Here is a 14441-nt window from a genome sequence, read left to right on the forward strand (position 1 = left end):
GAAATTGGCTTGGTCTTGCAAGAAGAAGAAAGACTAGTAAATTTGGATTCTTGGTCAAGATGTGTTTGGTCGAAATATTTGGTTGGTCTAAAGAGTTCTTGGTGAAACTATTTTTAGATCACAAGAGTTTTAAAGTAACCTTTGTTTGACAAATTGACAAATGGCATAATTACAAATGATATATATCTAATTCTCAAAATATCTTTTGCCAACTATCTCTTTTACCCAAATATCTTAGTATCACAAAATATTTTTCTACACCCATATCCCTCTTTATTCACACCTCACCTCACTAGTTGGACGAATTGGTATATCTCCCCAAGAAAAATAACATACAGTAAATTGAAATAGACAATAAAGTACAACAATTCTTTATCATTTACCAAATAAAAGCATGTAATCCAAAGGAAAAAATAAAAAAAAAAAATTTGCAAATTTCGGGCTCTCACAACTTCAATCTTGTGTTCCTTCACAAATTGGTTCCAATTATTAGTGAGTTGCCTACCAACCATTCCAACTTCATTAGCCTTCTTTCTCGCCTTCAAAGTGATAGTTGGAGTCTTATCATCATTCAAGAATATTTTGACATACTTTGGAATTTTCTGTGCAAAAGATGTATATGGTTAAATGTTACAAATTAGAGTAAAAAAAGCACAATCTTCTAATACTCACAAAAATCTTCTTTTTTTATCAGTGTAAATTTGATAGAAGGTTGCCAAATTAAGGAGATCTTGATTTGCTCGGCTTCATCGACAAGCAAATAGTTTGACATACAACTTTTCCATTTTTAGAACCTAGTGCAGAAGTTACATTGTATATTTACACAAAATAGCTATCCAACTTCGTAAGCAAGAAAAACCATCCTTCATACCTAAGTTACTTGATGAAAGTTGAGCATTCAAAACACTAGAGAGAGGCATTGTCCAACACAAATAACATTGCATTTTGACCATTGTGAAATGTATGATTTCGAAGCATAAGTTGCCATTGTATCTGAGAAGTATTCTCTCTGGTGGGTGAATAATATTCTCATTGGTAAATTGTTTCTATTTCTCTTCAATTTTTTTGTCATGGATGCTAACTTTCCATTGCTGGTCTTCGTTAAAAATATTGATCATCTAGTTGTTATGTTTCATGAGCAAACAAAGGAATTCTCTTAGCAAGATATGCATAAGAAGGACAATTTTGAATAAGAACAGAATATTGTAACTATTCAGAAAAAAATTATCAGTGCCATAATTTAATACAAACAAACTTGCTACTCATTTGTGCATTTCAAGAGAAAGCAACATTCTTGAACGTGCTTTTGTGGTCTACGATTGACTGAGGAGGGATCACTTTCTAACTCTCCACGAAGCATACAAAGTTGAAAAAGAAAAAATCTGAATGGACACATAAACTTCAAAGACAAACTCATCAAAGAGGGGAAAAAAGGGAGAACCAACAACAATGACGGTAAAAAAAAGACTGCAAAAAAAGAAAGACACATAATACAAAATAATGAAATTAGAGAAAAAAGAAAATGAACATACTCACCAGCAAACACAACGAGCAAGCGATAGCAAATGGCAAATAGCATATGATGAAAAGTGAAACAAACTAAAATGCAAGCCAAAAGAAAAGTTTTAGCAAAAAATCAAACCAATTGTCTAATAGGCAAAGAGAGTTTCTTGCCAGGTTTCTATAAGAGAAACAAAGGAAAGAATGAACTGGCAAATTTTTAAGGTGAGAAGCTATTTTTTTGAGATAATTGCAATATGGCGAAGTGACTAATTGACAAAGATGGACATATACCCAACAAATTATTACCAATGAATAAAGAGATCAAAAGAACTAAAAACCAAATAACCTTTAGGGTAAATAAGTAATTTCACACTTAACTAATCCTAATAGTTGCAGCTACTAGTATGATAGAGCACCAGTAATAACATCGTTACAAAAAAATGGACACAAAAAAAAAGGAACTAGCAACAATTCCATGTTAGCACTAGCCAATCTCCAAATGGCACATGGGCGGACAACCACGTTGAGGTGGTAGGGGGTGTTCATGCTTATACTATATGGTTAATGATCTTGGTGAGTTCGATGAGTCACCTATGAAGCTTGAAGAAGCCATGGTTTCTCTTTCAAATTCTTCAGCTAACTCTTACAAATTCCACTAAGGTAGTTGTGACGCCCCGAAAAGTATGAGTGTGAGAACCCGAAAATTTTCTAATTTTCTAGGGTTTATTTTATTTAATCGCCCGTCTTTTCTATAGTTTCTTTATTAGAAAAATTCCCCAGATAAAGTTTATGAGCAAAGATAGTTTTAAAATGATTTTTCTAGTATCGGTTAGTTTTTGAGAAATTAAAAGCGTATTTTGGACGTGGGACCCGCAAGTGCGGTAAACGCAATATATTTTTGACAACTTGTTGGAATTTTGTATTAAGTGATATTATTTTACAAGGTGTTAAGATATTTGTATTGGAGAGACAAAAAGATAAGTTTTGAACCAAAAGGTGACAAGTGTCACCTTGTGATTTAATCTTGGACTTTGACCATTTGACTTTACCTTTACCTTTACCAAATAAATACCAAAAATTGACCAAAAATCACTTCATTTTGCAAGCTTCTTGGCCGACTTTCTTGCTCAAGAAAGAAAGAAAAGCTCTCAATTTCTTCCTTCTATTTCTTGCTCAATCTTCAAATCCAACCAATAAAACTCCAAATCATTCCATAAAATCTCTTTGCTAAGTGGTCTTGAGGTGTTTTGTGGAGTTGTTTGGAAAGCTAAGGTGACTAGTTGCTCTATCTCTTGTATTGCTAAGGTGAGTTGTGAAGAACCACTCTCCTCCCTTAATTGATGCTTAAATCATGATTAGTGGTGGTATGAGATGCACTTTTATGGATTATATCTTGATTTTGGTTGAATTGGTGAAATTTTATAATTATTGGGGATTTTTCTATTTTCATATGAATATGATTGTGTGGCTATCTATGATGATTGGAAATGGTATATGATGATTCTAGAAGGTGGAAAAAGTGGACAATTGCAATCAATTTCTGTTTTGGAAGAAATTTCAGAAAATTCGGTTTTGTGAAGCTACATTCTGTCCGAATTTATAGCTCATATATAGAGGCCGAATTGGCCTTTGCTTAAAACATGAAAGTTGTAGGGAAGGGAATGACATTTTAGAGGTGCCTGAAAAATTTCAGGTCAATCGGAGTAACGTAGAGTGAGAAAAGTCGAAATTACTATTGCTGTTCTGGTTTTACCCGAAATTGAGAACTGCGCCTGTAATTGGTTGTTTTGGTTGGAATTGCTTCCGAATTGGTTGTTGAGGCCTTCTGATGAAATTTATCCCTGTTTCTTATATTTCAGCTGGTTTTGGAATTTCTGGATTTGGACTTGGAGAGCCTGAGTTATGATGTTTCCGCTAGAATGCGTTCTGTGAATCTGTTTTTGTGATTCTGGTATGGTATCTTGCATTTTTGACCTGGTTACACTCGAAACTGGGTTGAGTGACCTTCTGCAATGTTGTAGCCCTGTCTTTTAGCTTCGAAATGGTGGGTCTTACACCTACATCCGACAATCGTAACGCCTTTGGTACCATTACCGCAAAATGACGTCAAAACTATTTTTCTGGTTTTGAGCTTAACTTTCATTTCCGGACTTTTCCCTAGTTTGACTTGTATTAGTACTACTTGGAACTTGCTGAATGACTATTAGATGAACTTGTTGTTGTGTGTATACCTTTGGGATTGGCTGAGGAAATAATGAAGCCATGATGGCTGGAAAAGTTAGCAAATTTAGGGGAAGTGCTGTCCGAACTTTTAAAGGACTTGTTTGCCTTGAATTTGTGATCTAAGACTTGGATTTGAGCAAGGCAATGATATATGATGGATGGTTTCTGAGCCATGGAGGTGAGTGACCCTAAACTATTTTCAAAGTACTTGTGAAATGTTTCTTGCATTATGTACTCGATTGCATATCATGCGTGCTTGCATGTGAGTTCATGACATGATTTGGCTTCAATGAGTTCTGGGAAAGTCTTGTGCTGGACACCAACGTCTCCACTCTGTTTATGGTTCATGTTCATGTTTATCTGGAGCTCAAGAAGGGGCTCCCTCTTAATGTTAATGTTAATGTTCAATGATCTATTTGAGCGTTGGGTGTTCAAGTGCTATGATTTCCCTGGCTCACGAGAGCACTAAACGAACATTTGATCTCTGAATCATGACATCATCGAAATGATCGAAATGCAACATTGTGAAATATATTTGTTTAATGATTTTTCTGGTTACTCGCTGAGCTTCTAGCTCACCCCAAAACGATTTTATTCCCCTCCACAGGGCTCAAGGCGAAGGAAGCCTTTGGTGCCATTACCGCAAAATGACGTCAAAACCTATTTTTCTAGTTTTGAGCTTAACTTTCATTTCCGGACTTTTCCCTAGTTTGACTTGTACTAGTACTACTTGGAACTTGCTGAATGACTATTGGATGAACTTGTTGTTGTGTGTGTACCTTTGGGATTGGCTGAGGAAATAATGAAGCCATGATGGCTGGAAAAGTTAGCAAATTTAGGGGAAGTGCTGTCCGAACTTTTAAAGGACTTGTTTGCATTGAGTTTGTGATCGAAGACTTGGATTTGAGCAAGGCAATGATATATGATGGATGGTTTCTGAGCCATGGAGGTGAGTGACTTCAAACTATTTCTAAAGTTAATTATGAACCGTTTCCTGCATTATTTACTTTTGAACTGTTTCCAAAGTTACTTTTGAACTGTTTTCTTGTCTTATTTACTTTTGACATGTTTCCAAAGTTACTTTTGAACTATTTTCTTGCATATCATGCGTGCTTGTATGTGAGTGATCAGGATTTCTGTGTAACTCAATACAAAAATGAGTTTACTATGAATGGGCACTTAGGCGAGGGTGTACTTTATCGCACTCGATCTAAACCCCATTAGTTGCTATTAATACCTGTGAAATATGATTTTTATGATTTGTTATAGAGCATTCATGGCTTGTGAATATTTGCAGAGCATTTATTGCTTGAACTAGAGCATTTATTGCTTGATCCAGAGCATTTATTGCTTGAACTAGAGCATTTATTGCTTGAACCAGAGCATTTATTGCTTGAGAGCATTTATTGCTTGAACTAGAGCATTTATTGCTTGAACTAGAGCATTTATTGCTCGTGACTTGGGCAAGAGAAGTGAGCTGTGTAGCTCAGGATCTTAAGGGTCAACCAGTGATCAAACTCGACAAAAGAATTGGCTTGGGAGCCACCCGTATCCTTTTAATGAATGTTACTATCGCTTTCCATTGTAAATGTTTCTTGAATTATTGATACTCCATATTTAATGTTTTGTAAATGTTGTAATTGTTTCTGGACTTATCATTTGATTTATGACATCATTGATTGATTTATGACATCATTGAAATGAACTATTGTTAAACCGATTTGATTACTGATTTTACTGGTTACTCACTGAGCTTCTAGCTCACCCCAAAAATATTTTATTCCCCTCCACAGGGCTCAAGGCAAAGGAAGGACTTGTTGTGCTTATTCACGTGAATGGATGGCCTATATCTTGTACAGTTTGAATTTGGAATCATTTGATGTATAGTTGGGAATTAGTTTCCGATGCATTTGTGACATGTAATTATTGGAGACTTGGATGTATATTTGTGGACCAGGTGATGTATATTTGAGTTATAATAGGGATTTATATTGTAATCTGTTTGAGGAATGTAGTGAACGACTGAGTCCCGGCGAGAGCCGGGCAGGCGACCCGCCGAACCCTCTGGTTCGCCTTAGGGGGAGGTGGGGCCGTCACAGTAGTAAGTTGACTTCACCTTAATTGTCTTGTGCAAACCAAAAAAATTTCCTTTGCAATTCCTTGTGTCTGTGGGTTATATATATAGTCATAGTAGAAGAGCCATTGCAAAGCACTGCTATCTGTTCACTAAATTTTGGTTCTCCCTTGTAATTCAACAAAAATTGCACTTGCACCCCTTGAAGTTTTATTTTATTAAAATATTAATTATTTTTCATATTTAATCAACTAACTAATATACTACATGAGGGGCATTGGTGGAGTCATCAAATGTTCTTTCTCATGATATCATTTTTTATTATGAAGTGGGCTAACACATTCTAAAATTATTAATCTCAGGGGAGTTCGTGTTATTACTGAAACCTCGAGGGAGGCTAGTGAAATAATCAAAAACCTCAAGGGAGTTTTTGAAATTATTTGATGTGGTTTTCATAATTTCTTGAAAATTGAAAAAGATTTCAACCTTGAATTATCTTTTTCTATTTGCTAACACAAATTATGTTTACATGAAATCAAGTTTAGTTTTTATTAGTAGTCTTCCTTTTACAGAAACAAGACTTGAATTTTTCTTCCCAACATGATAGCAAGTCAATCACTATTTAAGTCTCAAGGAACTATTGACTCTCTATAGCTAGGCAAGACTAGATGCTAAACTGATAAATATTTGTCTTTCAAATGAAAAAGTTTTCCCAACTAACCATTTATCTCTTTGATAAAAAAAATAGAAAAGACGCTACTTACACCATGAAATGTACTAGGCACATTTTTTTTTTGAATAGCATAAAGGTTTCCCAATGATTATTTAGTCCCAAAGTAAATTTTTCTTGATATGCATAAATTACATATTTGAAAAGAAGAGACTTCTATCATTGTTGTCAAAGACTCAGAGTTGCCTTATTGTTGTTAGAGACTTAGAGTTGCCTTGGAGATTGGTTATGGTCATTCGAGGAGAAATACATATGCTACAAATCTCATGACATTCTTAAAAGATTCAAAACCCTAGTACTTTAGACTCAATAGTTCGAATCTAGTTCAGGTAACTCAATTGATATCACATGTAGATATATATCAATTTTATATGTTTATTAGGGTAAAACATCTATTTTGTCCACTATAAATAATATACTCCATATAAAAGTTGGACTTATGCTACTTAAGCTCATTTGAACTCTATTTAGTTGGGCTCATTTAAGCTCTAACTAAATTGAGTTCGAATAAGAAAAAAGAATTATTAAACTTAGATTAAACTCAAGTTTTAATAATTCCACGAACTCTTATCTCGAGTTCAAACGTTTTAGCTTGAGTGAAATTCATATAGTCTTGACTCCACTCATTTAAACCTTTACTAATCACACTATTTAATAAATCAAAATATGATTGGACTGTTATTATTGTACAAATTTCTTTACAATGCTCTTTATAGTATATAACTCAAGAGGATCTAATTTTATGGATTAATCATCTATCTATGTCTTGTACACAAGTAACTATTTTTGACCTATATCATTTTGAAAAAAAATAGATGAGTACTATAAAAATTAAGAAATTTCTACCATCAATTTTAATCCATAAATTTAGTATAATGATAGAGTTTTCTAGGTAGAGCGCCAAACTTCTTTGAGAAAAATACAATTTAAAAGAGTATCTTTTTGGCTCATTATGAACAAGGAAAAATTGTAGTTTTGGCTCCTAATCTGTAACCAATGCACGGATCCAGTTCTCAATCTATTTCTCAAAGCAAATGCTGTCCCCAGTCTATTCAATTTTGCTCGAAAGTTGGAAATTGACAGATTTCATTCAATTATTCACGGAGTAACGGCACATGTAGTCACGTGCCTCTGCATAAAAGCCTTTTATCCTTTTTTGAACTCAAAAAGGGTAAAAAAAGTCAACTATTGTATTTGTTTCATCTTTTATATTAATTGGAGAATCTAAAACACATTGCATTTTTAAAACAAAGAACAAAAAACACAAATTTCCTTTTTCCTCTACAAATAACCGAGAAAGAAAATGCTTAGAGCCAAAAAGAGAGGACAATAGCTTCAAGTTGATGAAAAAAAATTGAAGATCTCTCTGCGATTGCTAGTGGTGGTGGATCTGCGATAGAAGAAATGTCGGTGAGGCGTATACAATTGAACGAGGCACCATCTCCCAACTATGGTATGCACTTTTCACTTAAAACCCTTTTAATGATACATAAATCTTACTAATGTGGTCCCAAAACCCATAAATAGTCAATTCTGATATAGTTTTGTGTGTCTTGCTATGAAAGGTTTCATGCCGGACAATATCTGTATGTGTTGGGTTTTGATACTGGTTAATTTGGACATATTTGACTACAGTCTTTGTTATCTTTGTTATGGTATCAACTTTGTATGACAAGTATGCAATTTTTTAAAGTTTAGCATGCAATTATATACGTATTCTAGTTTAGAATCTTTCCCTTTTTCGGTTATTTTGTATTTCTGTTAAATTTCAGAAAGTAACAGCACAGAAAGTACTATGAAGTGGTATTTATGGAGCAAATATGAAAAAAACCTGATGTTCATTATAAGGGAGGAGAATTGAGGGTATTTGATCATCTAGAGGTCAGTGGCATTAGTTTATTTGGAATGGATAGGAAGTTGGAAGAATAAGTTAGAACTTATGGAGAAAAGAAGTACCATATTCTGATAGAAGAATATGGATTTTGTTTGCTGCAACATGATAGAGAGCTACATGACTTTGTGTTGATCATTTTGAATATGATAGGGTAGTTGATCTATTCATAGAGGTCTCATTTAGAGAATTGATAAACTCACAATGGGGGTCTGACAGAGGAAGATGATGAATCTGATGATGACTTTTAGGGTAATTCAGGTAGTGAGTCTGGATATTTTTTAGAGAAAGATTCTAATTATGATTAAAATTCTGATGATGATGACTATGATAAAAATGTTGATCAAACTTCAGAATGGTTAGAGCTAGAAAATCAAAGGAAAGAAAAGAGTAAAAGAGATGCTAGGGAGAGAATAGTACTTTAAAGTAGGAAGCCAATGACTGATGATTCTGATTCTGAAATTGATAACTCTGACATAGATGTTGTCCCAGACTCAAGTTCTAATTTAGAAAGTCTACATGGGTCAGATGAAGATGAGAGAGAAAGACATCCTATGTTTAATCCTAAGGATGCAAATAATCCCAAACTCAGATTTAGGCAAACTTTTACTAATTTCAAAGAATTGAAAGAAGCCATTAGAACTTGAAATATCAAGAGAAGGAGACCATTTAAATTCATAAAGAGTGACAAATTAAGAGTTAGAACTATATGTTCCAAGAAAGGTTGTAATTGGTGTATATATGTTAGGAAGATGAAAGGGAGTAGGATTTTGAAAATTAGAACCTTCCAGAAAAAGCATAGGTGTGATTTTTCATACCACAACAAAAGTGTGAAATCTGGGTGGATAGGAAAAAGGTATGTTGAGACATTTAGGCAAAACCCAAGATTAGATTATTTAAGTTTCAAGAATATGATTATGAAAGACAAAAAATATCATTTGAGTAGGCACCTAGGTTATAGAGCCAAGAAGATTGCTAGAGAAGTGGCTTAAGGCAGTGAGATGGACCAATATAACAAATTACCCAAGTACATCAATGAGATTAAAAGGAGCAATCCAGGTAGTACTGTAATATTAAAACTAGTAGATAACTATTGTGATGCAGTCACAATGTAAGAAAAATTTCAGAAACTTTATCTATTATGCTAAGGTGAAACAGGGGTTCTTGGCTGGTTGTAGGCTTGTATTTGGTTTGGATGGAACTTTTTTGAAGGGTCCAGTTGGTAGAGTTCTACTTACAGTAGTAGGAGTTGATCCAAATAATGGATTATATCTTATTGCTTATGCAGCAACTAAGGGAGAAACAAATGACTCATGGACTTGGTTTCTAACACTATTGAAAGAAGATCTGCAGATTGTTAGGGATTATGAATAGACCATCACGAGTGACAAACAGAAAGGAATCATCCAAGCTTGTGACACTATATTTCCTAATACTGACCATAGATTCTGTGTAAAATACTTACACAGCAATTTGTTAGCTATTGGGTTCAAAGGATCAGCTTTAAGGAAGGCTTTATGAAAGGTTGTTAAGACAACTATTGTGCCTTAATTTGTTAGAAGGATGGAGAAACTTGCAGAACTAGATCTTGAAACTAATAAATGGTTTGATGACAAGAATCCTGTTGAGTGGAATAGATCACACTTTAGAACTTTTCCTAAGTGTGATTTACTATTGAATAACATTTGTGAGTCATTCAATTGCAAAATTCTAGATACTAGAGAAGAGCCAATTGTAGGAATGATGGAATCCTTGAGACATGTTATCATGTCCAGAATGCAAGAAAATAGGGACAGAGCTCGGGAAAGGTGGAATAAGCACAAATTTTGCCCAAAAATTAGAAAAAGATTGAGGGACAACATTGAAAAGGCTATTCACTATATTCCTCACAGCGTTAGAGAGATACATTATGAAATTATGTGTCTATATGATGAAATTTTTTCTGTTAGCATTCAAGACAGAACATGCTTCTACAGAAAATGGGACTTAACAGGTATACCTTGTTTTCATTCCATTTCAGCCATTTGGGCTGCAATGAAAGATCCCATAGATTTTATTGATGATTGCTACACTGTCAATACTTATCTCAAGTGTTATGACCTCTATGTTCTTTCTATGAATGGTGAATATGAGAGGATGGATGTAAATGTTAAGCCTCCATTGCCACCATCTTATGGAAGAGCACCAAGCAGACCCAAAAAGTAAAGGAGAAAATCTGTTGATGAGGTACAATAGACAAAGGAGACAAAGAAGAAGGCTAGAAGAATGAGCAAGTTTGTAAGTACGCATATTGTGGTGACCGGGGACATAACACAAGGACATGTAAACTTAGAAAAGAAGCAGCTGCAGTAGTTGGTCAGACCTGTGAAATTGGTCAAGACAGTCATGTAACTAAGGGTGTAAGTCTTTCACAAGTTCAAGATGGATTGTTTAATGTGCAATGTGCAAGTGTCTTGTCCTAAATAGAAGTTGGTAGCCTAATGGAGAATATTCTTGTGAGTAAATCAATTATCCTATAATGCACATACAATTTGTGTTTAACGTAATGGTTCTGGTATGTCTCTTTTTTAATTTAAGGTTAGAAGCAGCAATACTATTGCAAATAAAGCCGCAAGAAAATCATCCAAAAGATATCCTATTGCTATGAGTAAATCAATTCCCTTTTTATGATAATTACTTTAGATATGTAAATGGTATTTCAACTACTATGTGGTGGTTGGTTTTCAATTACGTTTGTTGCTAATTGTTACAGAGAAGTACCAGAAGAAGAAGTGCAAGGAAAGTAGGCTCGCAAGGCCAAAATAATCCTGATGCTGTTGAGGATAACATCATATCATTTGCCCCTACTGCTCAACCAAATCTAAGGAAAATTTTTGGTTTGCCAACTCAACCAACTCTACCTTCTACCGCACCTTTTAGAATTAGAAATGTTCACATCCATCTCGGACGCTCAAAGTGAAGATGAATTGGTGTTGCTGATGCTCGAGAATAAGGAGCTGCAATTTTAGTCTTTTGTTAATGTTCAAGTCCCAGATTATTCATCTTTTGGAGCTACTATTTTAGTCCTTTTGCTAATGTTCAAGTCCCAGATTATTTATCTTTTGGCTGACGTAATGTTGACATTGTCTTGACTAAATGCAACTTCTAGTTTGTAATGAATTATGGGCCGGATTATCTAATCTTTTCTATGAACTTTGTAATGTTGCCTGGGCAGGATTTCATGAATCTTTTAACATCTTTTGGCTGATGTAATGTTGACATTGTTCTTGACTAAATGCAACATCTAGTTTGTAATGAATTATGGGCAAGATTATCTAATCTTTCTTGTGAACTTTGTAATGTTGTCTGGGCAGGATTTACCGAACCTTTAACATCTGTAATGCAAGTCTTTGATGTTTGTTTGCATAAAGCCAAAGTTATGAAAATCTTAGAAAGATATGCTTTAATGACTCATTTTTGGACAGAGCTATATATTTCTAGTGTTTTGGACTGCCAGATTGTTCACTCTTGGCAAGTGCAATTTGGTTTTCAAAAACTGACAGTACTACAAAAAAATTCGCAAGTGCTAAAATCCAAAAGACGACCATTTAGTCAACCAATTTTACATTAGCATGTGCAAAACATAGATGCTAGAGTACAATTACATCACAAACTACACATTCATCCACAAAACATGTCAATGAATCCAGTGCCAACATTCGATCAATAACTTGGCCGATTTGTTCCCTTCTTTCTTTCTATATTTATCCCATGCCTTTGATGCAGCTTAGACATCACTGGAGCTCTAGACTCGCAAACTAATTAGCTCTAGACTTGCAAACTAATTGATGAAAGGTCCAAAAGGTTTAAGGCTGATCGTGTTTCAAGTGAACAAGTTGTTTAAGTTTCAAGAGGTCTGGTCACGAGGTCGCTGCAAGAAAACTTAGAGAGTCATTACAAGCACTTGTTTGTGCTATTCAAGATCGCAGTGATGAAGATATGTGCACCATTGAAGGCTTTTAACTTGAAGAGCTCTCATGTGTTACTTTGCTCCAACTTGTTGTCTCAAATGAAGAGTAGTTTCGTTAGTAATTTTCTTAACTATTGAAGTCAATTGTTTAGGGTTGTTAAGTAAGGGTATATTTGTCATTTACCTTGCTGTTTTAGTCGTTATTTTTCAGCTTAATAATTCGGCCAACATTGTTCTTATTTTAGCCGAATTCTAGTCATTAGTTTTAGGTAAATGAGTGAGTTCAAATCACATTAGGTTTTTTATTCATGTAAGGCTATAAATAGCCTATCTCTCCAACGTTTAATGCTAATCAAAATTTTTTTCAAAATTAACGTGAGTTATCACTTTTCTCTTGTCCAAGAGAGTCTTTTCTTGAATACTTGAGAGTTCTTTGAGAGTATTCAATTTGAACATATCAGTCAAGTAATTACCCTTGGTTGTGGCATTCTTCTATCACCAACTTTGGTTCGCTAAATTATTAAGTTGTGGGTTAAGAATTTTCTTAATTCATAGATTCGTGGCTTAGAAGAGTCTAGAGTTTCCGCAATCCAACTTGATTCTTCATCTAGGTCCAGGGCTTGGTAGGATACGAGTTTAGGCCCTTTAGATGGATTCATATTAGCTTGGTTATCAGAGTTAGTTGACGATATCAAGCATATTTTGTTCGTGTCTTTGTAAGTTTTTTTGTTTCAATTCTGTCCGTATTTACTCCTTATAGAACATCTAGGGTTTTGTGTTATTCCTTGCTGTCTGTGAGAGCCCGAAATTAATTGTGCAATTTATGTTTTATCTAGAATTGAGTATGTTGTGATTTGCTTGTTATTATTTAAATTACTAGTTTACTTGTAATTAAACAACTTGATTGTACCCTAAATTGGTGTAGGATCAACCCTTATAAGAATTAAAACTAACTAGAATAAAAAATTAGTGGGGACATAACATGATAATATAGAAGTGAGGGGTAATTGTTAGAATAACTCTTGACAACTCACATATGATTGACAAGTGGAGATGACTAAGAGCCAAGTGTCGGTAACCATGCAAGACATAAACTCCTATAGTCAAAGCTTTCTTTTGGTCTTGCTCCATTTTCTAGCCGAGAGGAAGAAGAAAAGTTGTGAGAAAAGTTAGAGTTTGCTTCCTTGTTTTAGCCGAGGGAGACTAGAGTGTCTTGTCTCCAATTCTAGCTGAGAGAAACCTTGTGTATTAACTACATTTCCAGCCGAGAGAAACTAGAGGGAAAAGCATTTCTGGTTCCTCTTTGCTTCCAGCTGAAATCGAGTTCTCATTGCATTCCCATGCACAAAAGAGAGTTGAGAGTTAGGAGAAAGCTGTAGCCTCTTGGTGTTTATACTAGCCAAATTGAAGGGAGAAGGAAGAGAAGCCTGGTGCAATTTTCTTGAGAAGCCAAGAAAGGAAGTAGGCTGTCCGCATTTTCCAGCTTAGGTTTTCACAGAAAGGGAGGTAAAACTTGTAATAAAACCCCTCAATCTTCCAATACTCTTAATTACATATGTTGCATACTGGTTTTTGATAAGAAAAGTGAGTTTTACTAAAGAAAAACCTATTTAATGACTGCTCATTTGTTGGAAAATTTTCTTATGGCCAAGGAAGTGAGAGCTAGATATGCAGCTTGTTGTTTGAAATTTTTGGTGGAACTTACTAGCAAATGCATGATATACGTTTCATCTCTTGTCCTATAAGATATTTTCCTTTGAGTATGGTAAAAACATTGGTAATCTTGGTTGAAATTGTTGAAGAAAGGTTGCTAGAATCTGTTGAGATGGCCGAGAGAGGGAAAGAAAGAATTTTCCAATTTTTCTCTTCAAATCTTGGCTGCAAATTTCGTATTGTGGTTCAATATACCTCATAATACAATAATCATCACATGCATGTTGAGTTTGAGTGAAAAATAAAGAATTTTGTTAGGAAAAAATTCATTTTCCAAACTATCTATTTGCTGGAATTTTTTCAACTTTAGCCAAGAAGGATGAGGAAGAATTTTCCCAGCTTTCTCCATGGATTTTGG

This window comes from Coffea eugenioides, chromosome 1 (assembly GCF_003713205.1).
Source record: "Coffea eugenioides isolate CCC68of chromosome 1, Ceug_1.0, whole genome shotgun sequence".
Taxonomy (NCBI): domain Eukaryota; kingdom Viridiplantae; phylum Streptophyta; class Magnoliopsida; order Gentianales; family Rubiaceae; genus Coffea; species Coffea eugenioides.